Consider the following 17,439-nt stretch of genomic DNA (forward strand, 5'->3'; position numbering starts at 1 on the left):
TAGGGTGGTGGGGCTGAGTCAGAGTCTGAACAAGGTGTGTGTAAAATTCATGTGGAAAAATGATTAGCCAGAGTTCCCTCAGGTTTACCCCAGGGCTGTAACCTGCTCTTAAAAGCTCTACCCCTGATTTGAACACGCGCAAATGGGGAGTACTTGTGTGAATGGTAATACGCGCAGCTCACATTTATCTCTCAAGAAAGGCAAAAGGCTCTCAGGTCTGCTTGGGTGCAGATCCAGCTCACCAGCATTTATGTGTAAGCACCCCTGGGCAGGGTCTCTGTAAGCACTGGGAGGAGATTTTGGGAGGATGTCGAAGTTCCCCAACTTCTCCACTAGCAATTGAGTGGGCCCAACTGTCTTCTGTCTTCAAATTGTTATTTATCTGTGTGATGGTGAACAGCGGTAGTTAGGAAATGTTGATAGCATCTTTAACAGAATCCATACATGCCCACTTCTAACTATAAGAGAAAGATTGCATAAGAAAAGGAAGATAGTAAGGAACTTGAAGGCAGCCAGCTATCATGTCTTTTTAGTTGTCTTTGTTCTTAGAATTCTGTTAATGATACAGTGCCTTAAACATAATAGATGTTCAGTTAAAGATGCTGAATAGATAAAGAGAGTCTTATAAGGGCCACAAGAAAAGATACTTACTAATTAATCATTTGTATATTTAAAAACTACTTTAGCCAAAGAATGCTATTATTGGGAACAGAAAATGAGCATAAATATATTTCCAGGGCCACTTGGAATAATCTTCCAAAATTTGTTTACACAAAAGAAACCACCTCATTTAGAATTTCTGAACTTACCCATATGTACTGTTTGCTATTCAAGCTAGCGACCATTTGGGAATACAAATTTTTTGCCACTTGTCTTAAAGATATGCCCCAAATCAAGAGTAAATGAAGCACACCTGTGGTGCATTCAGTAAGAGTTTTAAGAAAATAATCATTCCCAGTTTATTTTTAGGAAAAAAGTAGCAGAAATTTTCCTTCCTCTTGATTTACCTCAATAATCCCAAAGTAACAAATACAGAGAACATCCACAAAGCTGATAAATTAATGCACTTATGTACTTCATCGCCTTATGCTTTCACCCATTATCCGAAATATGGGTAATTTTTATTTGCACTCCCAATCAAAACATTTTTTTAAGGATGCTTTTAAGTGATGACCATAAGAAGTACATTGAATAGTTTGTTACCTTGAAAGATGGAAAAATGCTTCCATCTGAATTCACTCACCTCATCTTATTTATAACATGCATGTGTGCCAAGTTGCTTTAGTTGTGTCTGACTCTTTGTGACTCTATGGAGTGTAGCCTGCCAGGCTCCTCTGTTCATGGAATTCTCCAGGCAAGAATGCTGAAGTAGGTTGTCATGCCCTTCTCCAGGGTATCTTCCTGACCCAGGGCTCAAACCTGTGTCTCTTATGTCTCCTGCATTGGCAGGCAGGCTCTTTACTACCAGTACCACCTGGGAAACCCTAGTTAAAACCAAGCTGCAAATAATACCTTCGTGCCTGACTTGTACTAAGTGACCTACCAACAACTTTAAAAATTTTGAACTGCTTACTGTATTAAGTTTTCTGTTGCTGGGTAACAAACAACCACATAGTGACCTAAAGTCATATCTGTTTATTATCTCAGAGTCTGTGAGTCATAAGTCAGACTGGGCTTAGTTGCATTCTCTGCTCAGCGTCTCGTAGGACCAAGATGAAAGTGTTGATTAAGATGAGCTCTTCCTGGAAAGATCTGAGGAAGAATTTGCATCTAATCTCATTCAGGTTATTGACTGAATTCAGTTCCTTGTGGTTGTGGCACTAAAGTTCGTTGTCTTTGCTGGGACCACTCTCAGCTTCTGCAGGCTTACTGGATCTTGGTCATGGCCTTCTATATTATAGCACCAAAGCCAGCAAATGCCCATCATATCTACCTTTCTCCTGCTTTCCCCCTCTGATGCTATGTCATTGATTAGATCAATTTAGATAATCAACCTTTTGCCCCATAACATGAAAGTCATGGAACAAATACCTCATCATATTAACAGACTCCATTTACATTCAAAAGCGATAGGATGAGACACAGAAGGTCACACTTAGAATTATGCCTACTGCTTACTACTTACCTACTTACCTACTACTTCTTACAACTATTACTACTACCTACTTGCCAACATTTAAACATCAGGGTATTTCACATAGACATCCAGAAATATGGTTTCTCTCAAAATGAGAATGTCCAGCCATTCTGGACCACATTCCATCATTATAATTGGCTAGACTTAACACATGACAGCCTCTTTCAAAAGAGCATTCCCTAGTCCCCGTTCATGTACATCCACCCACTTTCACTCTACATACCCACTTTCAACAACTGCATTACGGAGCAAACAATACTGCAATACAGCCTTCCTAACAGAGTATATATTGACACGTCTTCAAACTTAGATTTATCCAGGAAACTCATCTCAATGATGTCTGCACTTTGAAGATAACAAGATAATCTCAAGCTGGCACTGATGTCCCTTTGCCTCTCAAGACTGATTCCTGTAATAACATTTCAATAAACTTAGTAATTCTGAGCATGTACCGTCTTTTGGTCTGGTAAGTGAATAATAGTGCACAAATTAAATGCTACCACTGAGTTAACCCATGCAAAAGACACAAATGTACTCTCAGTGGACAAATGTATTCCCGTGTAATCATGCCAGCAGCAGAAAATGGAATCTGTCATAAAAAATAAATCATCCAAGAGTCAGACCATGTTCACACAGCTCGGGACTAAATTTCATTTTCCTTGTTCTTCAGCTGAGAGTCTAAATAAACACTTATAGTCTGAAAGATCACATTGTTCATCAAAGTTGGATTCTACCACCTCAGAATTCAGATGTCTGAAACCGTGGCGGTTGGGAGACCCGCTGCTCCTCATGTGCTGGCTTCTCTGTGATCTTACCCTCTTTGAGTTAGGCTTTCTGGTTTCAGAAAGCACAGAGGTGCAGAAAGGTGGTGAGAGTCTGCTGGCGCATGTTTTGGGTGACTGTGGGAGGAGAGTCTGGAGGTGATAAGGGTTGAGGTGATGGAGTTAGGTAAAGGTTGTTGGCTAAATTATGAAGGTGCTTCTTGTCAGTATAAGACATTTAGAAATTATTCTTTCGCGTCCAAGGAATCTCATTTAGGATAACAAAAGAGTACCATGGCTAAAAGTCAGCCTTTGGAGCCAGACTACCTAGATTCAAATCCCACTTCTGCCACTTCCTAGCTGTATGATTGGGGGGTTAATTATTTTTAGGTATGTGCATCCTCAGTCACTCAGTCATGTCCAGCTCTTTGTGACCCCCATGGACTGTGGCCTGCCAGGCTCTTCTGTCCAGGGAATTTTCCAGCGAGAATACTGGAGTCAGTTGCCATTTTCTCCTCAAGGGGATCTTCCCAACCCAGGGATCAAACCCATCTCTCTTGTGTCTCCTGCACAGACAGGTGGATGCTTTATGACTGAACCACCTGGGAGGTCCTCTGTCTTAAAATTTTGATGTAAAAATGGAGATAATAATGAAGATGTATTAATATATTTAGCACAGTTCCTGATACATAATAATAGTGCAGGATATGTTAGCCATCACTGTTACTCTAATAATCTATGTTGAGACTAACACTGAATTTTAAAAAAGAAATAAGAAACCCCAAGTAAAACTTGTGGGACAATCACAAACACAATTTTTATCCCTTTAAATATGTATATTAGATTCCTCTGGGTTGCCAGGGAGAGGCACACTTGAGTTGCCTCAGTTAATTAGACTTTATTTTAAAACTATTTTGCTCCTTTCTGCCTCAGGTCTAATGTTTATGCAAGGCTTACTGCCATATAGCTCTTCATCTCTTTGCTTCTGTTCTCCCTACTAACTTATTTTCTTGCTAAGTGTTTCATATTTAAATTTAAAAGAAAGGACGTGCGTGGTTTTTCCAATCACCATTATGTGTGGCTGTCTCAGCTGTGCCTAGCCTGGCAGAGAAAACGTTTATAAACTTGTGTCTCGCCTACTGCATGGTAGGTTGCAGATAAATATATTGTTTTGCTGTCTCTTCTGCTTTTAAGGTCTTTAGTGATTTGGGTTTTGGTGTTGGGTCTGTGAGAGAAAAGACAGAAGTAACAACCGCTTTACTGCCAAACTTTTCAACAATAATGAGGAAAGAATAGCTAATATACTCAGGGGATATTGACTCAAAGAAAGGCTTTTGTGAAAGCAACATATTGTAGGTGGAGTGGGAGAAGGGGAGAAAGCAAGGCACAGAAGGGCATGGAGGATGCAAAGAGTTTTGTCAGAATGGGAGGCTTGGGAGTGTTCTGTGATATTAGAGACTAGAAAAAGACTGGGGATTTTAGTAAGAATTCTTGTTGACTATGTACACGGATCCTCTTTTTTTGTTCTTTGAGAGATTAGGCAAAAGTTGGAAACATCACTTGAACTGTGCTTCTTTGATGGTGAAAGTTCCCTAGCCTAACCATGTGGGGCACAGTTGAAATAAGACTATACACGGGACCAGCAAAGAGGAGGTTGGGATCACTCTGAGACCCCTGGAAGGGCAGTTTAATTGGTTATTCAATACAGCAGTGGATTCTGGGATTCCAAACACAACATTGATTCTAGTACCTTCTTTGTAAACATAAGTCTAATTATTTGACTTATAAATATAGAGATAAAGTTATAGACATAAGTCTTTATATTTGACTTATAAATAGGACTTTAAAAAAATACTGAGTTATAATATAGCATTTTGGAACTAACAAGTTTTTTAAATACCTTTTGAAATCACAACAATTGAGTTAGATACTTGCATTTAGTTTCCAAATGTACTCCCAAGAGATCATGTGTTCAAATGTATGGTTGCTCTAGGCAGTAGAGAGCTGTGATTAAAACATCTGGTCCAGGCAGAGATTGAAACTGTCGGGAAAAAAACGCACCACGTGAGCGCTTTATTTGAGGCCAGATGAGGACTGCAGCCTGTGAGACACCATCTCAGCTCTGAGAGACTGCTCAGAGGAGGCAAGAGGGGAGCCGGGGTAAGTAGGGGTGCTGCAACAAAGGGAACAGTCCGGAACATCAAAAGGTTACTGTTAATTAAGGAAAACCAGATACTCCAATTTAAGGGATCTAGCACTGTTTTTACACATGGGAAGCCGCCAGAGTCTGGACTCCCTGAAATCATCCCTTTGATGTGCGTCTCAGCTCTCTGGGGTCGGGATCTTGAATTTCCACGTCCAGAGTTTCCTCAGGGGCTGCCGTCTGGGGGCCGCTAGATGCGAGTTACTCTTTCCTGTCCTCAGTCTCCCCAGGGCTACTGGCTCACGCTGGAGGGCTGCAGTTGCTGATAACTGTGACATCCTTGTTTACTGATGTGGCAGGAAATATTTCCATTTCTCATAACAAATCCAGATGCAGGCTCTTCCACTTATTTGTTCCATTGCTTTAAATAAGATGTCTATGGTGGATTTAAATTATGCATACAGATTCTTTGATACTTTTTCCTTCAAGAGTTGGAGCCCACTTCCCTTCCAGTTAAGCCTCTACTGAATGTGGTGGTTTGCTTCTAACAAACAGATTAAAAAGAAAGTGAGGAATTTGGATTTAGAGAGTAGGTCACAGAAAGCACTTCAGCCTGCTCTCTTGGACGGCATACTCTAGAAAAACCCAGCTGTCATGAGTGAGAATACAGCAAGCAGCCCTGGGAAGAGGCCCACTGGATGTGAAACAAGGCTTTCTGCCAACAACCTGTGACTGAGCCATTTCAGAGTTACTCCTTCAGTCCAGTCGAGCTTCCAGATGACTGCAGCCCCCACAAACATAACTGTAGCTCCATGAGGCCTTGAACCAGAACCACCCAGCTAAGCTGCCCCCCAATTCCTGATCCATGGGAACTGTGAACAGAAAGAGTGCTTGTTGTTTTAAGTTGCTAAATCCTGTGGGTACGTGCCGAGTCACTTCAGTCATGTCTGACTCCATGAGACCTATGGAGGGTAGCCCACCAGTGTCCTCTGTCCATGGGATTCTCCAGACAAGAATACCGGAGTGGGTTGCTATGCCCTCCAGGGGATCTCCCTGACCCAGGGATCAAACCCGCATCTCTTAAGTCTCCTGCATTGGCAAGTGAGTTCTCTACCATTAATGCCACCTGGGAAGACCCCAAATTCTATGGGTAATTTTTGCTATATAAGAAGTTGTTTTGGTAATATTTGGAAAGCCAGCATTTGACAGAGGTTCAAGAAAAAGTACTGTTCTCTTGGCCATTACAGTAGCTGCTAGCCAGCTGTGGCTATTTAAATTTGAATTAGTTAAAATTTAATATTCAATTGACCAATCACATTAGCTACATTTCAAGTAACCCTATAGCCACATGGGACTGTTGTATTGGATAGAGCAGATGTAGAACATTTTCATTACTGCAGAAAGTTCAATTAGTGTTTCTCTAGAGCAGTGAGGCTCAAATTGGAACCTGCAGTGACTCATTGGAAAAGACCCTGATGCTGGGAGGAATTGGGGGCAGGAGGAGAAGGGGACGACAGAGGATGAGATGGCTGGATGGCATCACCGACTCAATGGACATGAGTTTGAGTAAACTCTGGGAGTTGGTGATGGACAGGGAGGCCTGACATGCTGCGATTCATGGGGTCGCAAAGAGTCGGACACGACTGACCAACTGAACTGAACTGAACTGAAGACTTAGGAAAATATGGATACATTTTGTGATATTTATTTGGATTTATTTGATATATTTGGCATGATAATTATTTGGAAAAAAAAACCACACACACACCCACATTCTGGGTCATTTGGACAACTATCCTAAAACCAAATATTGCTGATTTCTGTTCATGATTTAAGACCTTGAATTTGGATATTTATAGTGGAGTTCCAACCAGGCAGTGCTGCTCTAAAGACTGAAGGCTATTGATTAAAGAACAAAGTCTCTGCATAAGCAGTGGGCACTTAAGATGAATGTTGTATCAGCTCATAGTGTCAAATATACTGACTGAAATTCTAGCCATGGGAAAATTGGTTTTTCAACATAACATGTTGAGCAGTCAGTGATATACTTTAAGCAAAACAGCATTCTCTACATATGAAATTTATGTTCTTCATTAACTGTTATTGATTATTATAATTTTGTTTGTATTTATAATTATCTTTGAAGGTCAGGCTATACATGCAAATACATTTATGCTTATCCATGATTGTCATATAAAAATTATTATGATATTACCAAGGTTCCATGATATTTTCCTCCTTTAAAAGTCTACCTGCATGACTGAGATTTGAGAAGCAAAAATCCTAAGAGATATTTCATTCATCTCAATTTGCCACTCCTCACGTCTGTGTATCCAAGTTTAAATTCTTAAGCAAAAGATCCTGGCTGGCCCAGCTTGAATCATGTATCCTTGGTTGTCCAGCAAGCTATGATTAGAATGACAGGATCAACCCCGATGAATATTTCTCTCAGGCCAACTCATTTTAATTGGAGCACTTTACAAAGAAGAAAAGCTGGGGAGACACCCCCAAGTTACCATCTACAATGCTATTAGAGATGAGAATCATGTCTACAAAAGAAGTCTAGTTTTCCTTTCAGTTAATAGACTTACTTTTTTACCTGACTTCACAGAAAAGAATTCCTTAGTCTGAATGACTCAGCTGGGGGTACCTTTTAGGGCACAGTGGCAAGCCCAGGAGGGAAGTCTTTTTAAATAGGGAACCGGTCCTTGCAGTTCACAGCATATCCAGTAGGTGGCCATGCCTATACTTTTGCAAATGCCCATGAATACAAGAGCCTCTTTGATGATGCATTTCATTAGCTCTGTGAGACATCTAACTGCTTGCAGAGAATAGGCTTCTAAAGAGAGAAAGGCTTTTGATGAATGTAATAGAATTATATTAAGGTATCGGCATACCTTTTGTTATGTTGATTGTGTCCTGGTTTTTATTCGAACTGGATGAAAAATGGAAAGTACTGAATTTCTCCCTCAGGTTTGTCCATGCAGTTCTTTCCAACAGTTCGCAGAACTAGGTCAGTCCTTGCTGGGTAAAGCAGGTTGGCCTTGGGGCATGCTGTTTTCTCCAGTCCTTTTTCCCTGCGCCGGACAGTGGCCTTGAGAAATGCTTTCTGTTATTGATGGGGAAACCAAACTGCCTTTAGTAAATATCAATCTCGGTTTCACTGCTCTTGCTTCCTCTTTGCCTCCTCTCCTCCCCCAAACCCACTTGAAAAAGTCTTCTGTCGTCTCCTTCTGCCCTGCCTTGTCACCGCCCCAGGTTCCTGTATTTTCCATCCTTGCTTAGTTTATTTCTCTTCCTTTAATTACATTTTTTTGGGGTTTTTTGTTTTGTTTTGTTTTGTTTTCTTTTTTTTTTATTTCTCTTCCTTTAATTACATTTAAACCGACATCTGTTTTTCACTTGGCCTTCTGAGAAGTCTCATCAAGCTTGTCCTCTCAAAGATTTTGCAATTAGCTTTTTTGTTAAGTGTTGCTGACTTCCCATTGGTGACATCCATTCAGATGGTAATGTTATCTTTGTGATGTGTTTATTCGGAGAGGGAACAGGGCCTGCTTTCATAGGTCTGAAAGAAGGAAATTCCCATTTTCTCACAAAATTATTTCTTGAAACTCAAAGAATAAATCAGGCTCCTTGAAATGTGTCATATTTCCCATAAGAACAATTTTATGACTGGGGAATTCACATCGGTGATAACAGACATTTAGTTATATAAAATATGTGTGCATTACATTCAAGTTCTTAGCAATTCTACAAGAGTTAGAGCAAATATATCTGATTCTTTAGGGACCCCTGGCCCCAGTAAGAAATGAAGTGAAATAAAATCTTGTGTGTACTTAAGTCACTGAGTTGTGTCCAACTCTTTGCAACCCCATGGACTACAGCCCACCAGGCTCCTCTGTCCATGGGGATTCTCCAGGCAAGAATACTGGAGTGGGTTGCTATGCCCTCCTCCAGGGGATCTTCCCAATCCAGGGACCAAACCCAGGTCTCCCGTATTGCAGGCAGATTCTTTACCAACTGAGCCACCAGGACTGTGCCTTATATGGTATTAGCGCTCTCATTTAAGTTTTTTAAATAATATTATTTTATATGTGTGTCTCAACACTCATAACTAGAATAGAAACAGTGGATTAGGTTCAGGTACTCAGCCTAATGCTTTCTACCTCCATAATAATTTAAATAGTAAAGTTATGTGGAAATGATCTAAATAGGCACAATTGAGTCACACTTGTTTCTAGTACAAAGATGTCTCATATACCATAAAATATTGTCAATAGCCAAACTCTGCACATGAAGTGAAAAAAGCAGAAAGATGAGATTATTGCAAAGGCTTCAACCTGAAAGCTGAGAAATTCAAGGTACAAGAATAGCTCTGAGTTGCTCACAGACTGAGGAGTTTTTATGGGACACATGTGGAGCTTTTTCAGCTGATCGGTTGCCTGGAGCTCTCCTTTGGATGCAGATAGCTGGGTCAGGGGAATAAGGAAATCCGGAGATAAGGTACACAGACTTGGCATTTGGGGATCGGCTTGCATCCTCTGTGGATTTCTAAGAAGTTCTGTAAATTCCTGCAACTTATATTAGGTAAACTTAAGTTTCATTTTCTTTAAGTCACCTGCATTGGCCAACTTATGTTAGGTAAAGTTAAGTTTCATTCTCTTTAATGAGTCTGCCTTGGCCAGCTCCATTTTCTCCCAGACTTAAGTGACTGGTTCAACAACATTAAAGAAAATTCTACCCATGTGTAGAATTGGGTCACTGGGCATGAAGGATCTATTGAAATTTGATATTGTTAAAAAAAAAAAACTGAAACAATTTAAGGACCTACTTGGCTTTGTTCAGTGATTTGTGAATTGGACAGCGTGCAATCTGACAGATAGAAAGGAGCTCTGAGGAGCCATTCAAAATGAAAAATTTTTACAGGCAGAAGGACACAGGAATAAGAAAGTTATACTAAAAGAAAAATCAGGTTGGTTATTGCAAGGTCCAGTACCTTTAGGGCAGAGGTCCTCCAACCATTTTGGCACCAGGGACCAATTTCCTGGAAGATAATTTTTCGACGGGATAGGGTGTGGGGCGGGGAGGGGACAGTTTGGGTTGCGCCTGCTGCTTTTCTCCCGTTGTATGGCTTGGTTCCGAACCAGGGGAGGGACGTGGCTGGAGAACCCTGCTTTAACGGAATAGCAGGGGGTCTATCCGGCAGCTTACCTAACTAATGCTGATCAAGTGATTCCTAACGTAAGACTCCATTTCTGAGAGAACAGAAACTCTAAGTCAAGTCTCAGTTTGGCAGTTTGGTGACATTAGCCTTAGCATAAGCAGCCCCATTTTTTGCCTGTTGTCTTGTTTTCTAACAGTATGCTTGAAAAAATAAACATCAGTTAAAATCACCAAATAGTATCTTTATTGATATTTTAGGTTAGAGAAGATTTATTTTAAAGGGCCGTATCTTTTAGAATGTTGATTGCTTTTTAATAAATGATCCAAAAGAGTTTGTACAGATAAGGTCACCATAGTTAATGTTCAGAGTCCTTTTATTAACCTTTTAGTGGCAATTCACATCTGTGGTCATGCTTTTCAAAACAATATCTGAAAGGCTAGGTATATCAGTAAAATATTTTAATAGTTAATGTGAGTTCTTAGAATGCCTTTTGGTAATGAATAGACTTCTACATTTTGTAGTTAATTTGACAATCAGTTTATTAGAGTTCCAAATTCAAAAATCATGTTTTCCTTAGGTCTTTAAGCTATTTTTCACAAAATTTATCTTGTCATTTATACATCTAATAAATTCTACTTGAGAACCAACAGTCACCTTTACTCTCTCGCTTATTCTTTAATTAAATTTGATTTGCTCAAGTCTAATGGCTTAAGCTCTCAGATAATCAGTTCCTTGAGCAATAGTGTTAATTAAATCCCCTTAAATATTTTAAACAGAATTTATAATTTTAATATCTTCAGGTTTTAAGCACTGAACTGACAAAATCTTGAAGTGAAAGTGTCAGTGGCTCAAGTTGTTTCCGACTCTTTGTGACCCCATGGACTGTAGCCTGCCAGTCTCCCCTGTCCATGGAATTCTCCAGGCAAGAATACTGGAGTGGGTTTTCATTCCCTTTCCCAGGGGATCTTCTGGATCCAGGGATCGAACCCAGGTCTCCTGCATTACTGGCAGATTCTTTTTTTGCCAAAATGCTCCTTGCCCAACTTTGAAGCCTGTTTATTTATTTTTCAGTTGACTAATTTAATAAGCATATAGTGCTTACTTTCTCTCAAACTTCTCTGCCCCATAGTCAAGTAAATGTTTTAAATTCCAAGGTCGATGGGTAAACAACTCACTCTTCTTTCCCTGTGGGCGAGGGATTGGAACAGGGAGTCATCTACTGGAGTGCTGAGATGAGATGGTGAGATCGAAAGAAAGATGTTCCGTCACTCACCCAGCTGACATACATACACACACTCAAAACCTCCAGTCTTGAAATTCTGTTACTCCTCGGGCTTAACCATTAAAACTATGCTCAAAGAGGGCCCTGACTCTCTGGGTCAGAGAAGGCCATCAGCATGTGACTTGTCCAAGTAAAACTGTACCTAATGTTACAGGAAAGGACTTTATTCAAGACCATTACAGTAGGAATCAAGACTGTTGCAGGAAGAGAGAGAATGAACTAAATTTCACTGATACAAAAAGTGATAAATAAAACTGCCATGAGCCGGGGGTAAGTACAGGAGGATTTCAGTGGGGCTCATTTATGAGATCGAGCTGTCTGAAGTTGCTAATTGGTGCTGAGCCTGAAGGTAGGCTCCGATGCTCTCACAGAGACTGGGAAACTGAGGCGCCACCTTTCTTTTTATTTATTTATTTATTTATTTATTTATTTTTTCCATTTATTTTTATTAGTTGGAGGCTAATTACTTTACATCATTACAGTAGTTTTTGTTATACATTGAAATGAATTAGCCATGGATTTACATGTATTCCCTATCCCAGTCCCCCCTCCCACCTCCCTCTCGACCCGATCCCTCTGGGTCTTCCCAGTGCACTAGGCCCGAGCACTTGTCTCATATAATGATTATATTAAGTTAAACCATCCATGTTGCTGCAAATGGCATTATCTCATTATTTTTTATGGCTCAGTAGTATTCCATTGTGTGTATATACCATATCTTCTTTATCCATCTGTTGATGGATATTTAGGTTATTTCTACGTCTTAGCTATTATAAATAGTGTGCTATGAAAATAGGGGCAAATGTATCTTTGCAAATTATAGTTTTGCCCAGATATATGCCCAGGAGTAGAACTGTTGGATCCTATTAGCCTCCACACTGCTTTCCATAGTGGCTGCACCAGTTTAGATTTCCACCAACAGGGTAAGAGAATTCCCTTTTTTCCATACCCTCTCCAACATTTGTTATGTGTAGACTTTTTAATGATGGCCATTCTGACTGGTGTGAGGTGATTTGCATTTCTGTAATAATGATCTTGACATCTTTTCATGTGAGACTCCATCTTTCTTGATTATTTCATTTCAAAGGAATGAGTCTCTATAGATACCTGAGGGGAAAAAAATCTGATTTGTAGAAGATTTACATCTCCAAGTGTCAGAGAAAGGATAAAGTAGATGCCCTAAGAAAGGCAATATAATGAGCCAGTAGTTAAGAAGAAAGCTGTTTAAAATTTACTTAAGCTGAGGGGTTAGACCTCATATGGGTAGTGACAGGTTTCACTGAGAAACCTCAGAAGTGGTTAAAAACAGTTACCCAATGAATCAGATCTCAGTTACTCTCTACCCAATGAGAAAATATTAGGAAGAGACAGCTATTCTTTGTCCAGGCTAATATTTAGGGGTGTCTATGAGCTATTTGTATAATAGAGGACCTTGCTGGTGCTAAGTCGCTTCAGTCGTGTCCGACTCTGTGCGACCCCATAGACGGCAGCCCACCAGGCTCCCCCGTCCCTGGGATTCTCCAGGCAAGAACACTGGAGTGGGTTGCCATTTCCTTCTCCAATGCAGGAAAGTGAAAAGTGAAAGTGAAGTCGCTCAGTCCTGTCTGACTCTTCTCGACCCCATAGACTGCAGCTCACCAGGCTCCTCCTTCCATGGGATTTTCCTTAGATTTATTCTAATCTCTAATACAGTTAAAGTTTCCATTACATCCTCTGCTTCTTCCTCCCATATCTTAAATGCCACTTCATCCTCTTCTAGGAGGTGCTTAAATAAGAACAGAAATATATATTGATACTTGTTATTCTGAGCATTATAAAGAGTAGAACTGTGTTTCTTTTTTTTGTATTCATTCATTTATTCATTTTTGGCTATGCTGTGTCTTTGCTGAAACATGCAGACCCTCCAGTTGTGGCTCCCAGGCTTAGTTGCCCCACAGCATGTAGGATTTTGACTCCCCCACCAGGGATCAAATATTTGTCCCCTGCATTGGAAGGCAGATTCTTAACCACTGGACCACCAGGGAAGTCATGGAAATTTATTTCTTGATTGGCACATAATATTAAAAATTAACTTACTAAAATGTGTGTTTTGAAGAAGAGGAGACAAATTCACACTAAGGAAAATTCATACCTGGAGAGTTTAATCTTTTTGAAAAAAAAATTTTCTCCAACCATCTTCTTCATGATATACTGAGCTTTTGTACCAACGTGCAATTTAATTTTTCAGTTCTTAGAATGCAGCTAAACCTTCTGAGGGCAGAGTTACTAGTCTGGTTTAATAAAAGCAGTGAGCCTTGTACAGAAGGTGAGACGAGGTGGACTCAATTCATAAGGGAGGAAATTAAATTTTCAAATTTTGATTGATTCTGGAATTCACACTTTTGGGGGCTGATAAGTTGATAAGATACTCTACCTGAAGGAAAGCTGAATTTAATAAAGTGCAAATGTGAGTATGTGCTAATTGAAAAAAGTTAGAAAGTGTTAGAAAATCAATTCATTTTGTAAGTACAGTGATAAAGAAGGTACTGCAAGGGGATTTTTGTAACTATAATGAATTGAAACATTTATCTTACAAACTTGATAAACAGCAATAGGCACTTTTTAAGGTGAAAAATAATTAGTTCCTCAGCTCCCATGTGAGCCCAAATCATTGTTACAATTATATTTATTTATTACAGCAAAATGACTTTTTATTTTACTGCAACACAGACTTAGAAGCCTATAATCACATCACTTTTTTCCTAATAAGTTTTGTTTGTGTTTATTGTGAGTTCCCACTTCTCAAGTTATTGACCTTTTATCTCTCTCTCTCTCCTTAAGAAGACACAGTAGCACTGAGTTATCTATCTGCTTGTAGACAAGATGGTTTTAGAAACAACCACTTCTCTCCCTAGCCCTTCTCTAATACATTATCTAAATTTCACTCTGTGATTTTATTTTTTTAGATAAGCTCTTGTCACTCCCTTCTTAAAAATCTTCCAATTCCTCACAATTATCCAGCATAAAATTTTCATAAGACAACTTATAACTCCTGATAATTAACCCAAAATCATCCTAAACTACTTGTCCCCACCTTGAACTTTGCTTATCAGTCAGGTGAACTCTTGTACTTGTGTGCATGTTCAGTCATGTCCAGCTGTTTGCAACCCCATGGACTGTAGCCCATCAGGCTTCTGTCCATGGAATTTTCCAGACAAGAATACTGAAGTGTGTTGACATTTCCTACTCCAGGGGATCTTCCCAACCCAGGGATCAAACAAACACTTGTCTCCTGTGTCTCCTGCATTGACAGGTCGATTCTTTACCACTGTGCCAGCTGGGTAGCCCTAAATGAACTCTTCTGTGCCCTTAAATATGTTCTCTATCTGGTACCAAACATAAGTTTGTGTGCCTGGCATGTGGTAGTGAGGCCAAATAAACCAAAATGTCAGAGTTTGGAGCAGAGTTTCATTGAAGGGCCAAGCAAGGTGAGTGGGTGGCTCAGGCTCAAAATCCCTGGATTCCTTGATGGTTTTCTGGGAGATTTTATAGGAAAATTTGGGGTGAAGACTGCAGGGCATGTGACTTTCTTCTGATTGGTTGGTGATGCAGTAGCATGACAGTGCTCTAGGCATCTTGTGCTCAGCCTGAAGTGACCACCCTCCACCTGGGTGGGGAGGGACTTTGTTCCTGCAGAAGAACTCAAAGATACTATTGTGTATATCCCCTGAGGATGAACCAGGATGCTGCTTTATCCCTGCTTGTTTCTTGATGGCTCCTCCTTTGTTTCTGCATGCCCTTCCTTCTCTCATTGACAACTGTTTGAATCTGCTCTTTGGCCGTCTAGGAGGCTATGGCCTTTATTCTGCCAAGAAGAAATCTGGGACAAGAAAGGCTTTGTACCCAGGAGGGCCCCACAGGTCCTACTCATTTCAATCACATTGACCTTAAATTCCTCCTTCTTTTCTATCCTAGGCCTTCACAAGTGCTGACTTTGTGTTTAGACCACTTCTCACATCTTCCTATCTTGTTAATTCATTTTCACTATTCGCATCTCAGCTTAAGTCTACCTTCTCCAGCAGCCTTTCTTGAGTTCTCTGGCCAGTTCAAATTTCCCCGTTTTCTTAGCACCATAACCACCACACACCTTAGCACCATTGCAGGTTTCTTTATAACACTTTATATAGGCTCAGTAAACACAGGGCCACAACTTCTTTATGCCCTCCACTATTCTGAGTGGTACCTAGTAGGTGCTCAAATATTTGTTGAGTGAATAACGATTGAGTGCTTATTTTATCCAGGATGTAGTTGTTTCTTTAGTCTTCATTTCTGCCATCAGACCTTCAGATCCTGGGTGGAAAATCACTGTGTTCACCATACTTAATCAGGTTGGTACAGTAGTGTACCAATTAAGATCAACTAAACTTTGCTCCAGTAATCAGTACTGTCAATGCAGATTGGCACTTGCCAAGAACATTTACCAGCAGCTGAATAACAACCACATGGGCGTTTGCCATCTGCCTCTGCGGAGACTGAAACCTGTGCTGCTGAGCTGCCCACCTTCAGCACCCCTGACGGGGATTCAGGGTGGAGAGTGAGGCACTCTGTGTTCCAGGGAAACTGGTGGAGCAGGCCTTTAGGTAGTTAGATATTTTCAGAAACTGATTTCGTGAACCCAATCCTTGCATCTCTTCATATCTAGAAAATCACTAAATCCCTTCATGGTGACATTAGCTCCTCATGACTAGCAGAAAAACTTCTGTAAAGTGCTTGATTGCACAGAATTCCCCCTTCACCAAAATCTGATATGTTGAGCTTCTCCCACTGCCTCTTTGGAGCAGTCTCTCAGAGCTATATGAGGCGCTGTCTTCCCCGGCTGCCATCCTCAATAAAGCTTCACTTGCAACTTGCACATTGCGGATCATTTTAGTCAATAGTGCTGCAAAGTTTTAGAGTATTAGCACAGAAGTTTATTCCTCTCTTATTTGGTGAATAGCGATAATGACTGCAAAACAGGTCTGGCATGTATACTGACTTGAAACAAGGGGTTTGTCTTGTTCAGTCACTCAGTCGTGTCTGACTCTTTGCGACCCCATGGACTGCAGCACACCAGGCTTCCCTGTCCACCACCAACTCCTGTAGCTTGCTCAAACTCATGGCCATCGAGTCGGTGATGCCATCCAACCATCTCATCCTCTGTCGCCCCTCTCTCCTCCTGCCCTCAGTCTTTCCCAGCATCAGGGTCTTTTCCAATGAGTTGGCTCTTCACATCAGGTGGCCAAAGTACTGGTGCTTCAGCTTCAGCATCAGTCCTTCCAATGAATATTCAGGACTGATTTCCTTTTGGATTGACTGGTTTGATCTCCTTCTTGTCTATGGGACTCTCAAGAGTCTTCTCCTGCATCACAGTTCAAAAGCACCAATTCCTTGATGCTCAGCTTTCTTTATGGTCCAACTCTCACATCCATACATGACTACCAGAAAAGGCATAGCTTTGACCATACAGACCTTTGTCAGCTAAGTGATGTCTTTACTTTCTAATACACCATCTAGGTTTGTCATAGCTTTTCTTCCAAGAAACATGCTTCTTTTAATGTCATGGCTGCAGTCACTATCTGCAGTGATATCGGAGCCCAAGAAAAACGAAGAAGAAAAAAAAAAAAAAACAAAGGGATTAGTTGACGAATGATTCACAGAGAAATCAGAGCGGAGTGTCAAGGAAGAAGAAATTTTCCTCTACCATTCTAGATTCTTCTGGCTGGTCTAGAATTAAATTGACATGACTCAGATTTACAGGAGAAAATAAAACAAAGTTTAGTAACATGGATACATGGAAGAAACCCAGGAAAACAAACAAACAAAAAATCACCCAAGTGGCCACAACCCTCACTTTAAATACTATCCTCAGCTGAAGATAAGAGAGGATGTGACCATGGGGGAAAACACAGCAAACAAGAATAAAGTTGCTGTGCA

The sequence above is a fragment of the Odocoileus virginianus genome, chromosome 24 (genome assembly GCF_023699985.2).
Source record: "Odocoileus virginianus isolate 20LAN1187 ecotype Illinois chromosome 24, Ovbor_1.2, whole genome shotgun sequence".
Classification (NCBI taxonomy): domain Eukaryota; kingdom Metazoa; phylum Chordata; class Mammalia; order Artiodactyla; family Cervidae; genus Odocoileus; species Odocoileus virginianus.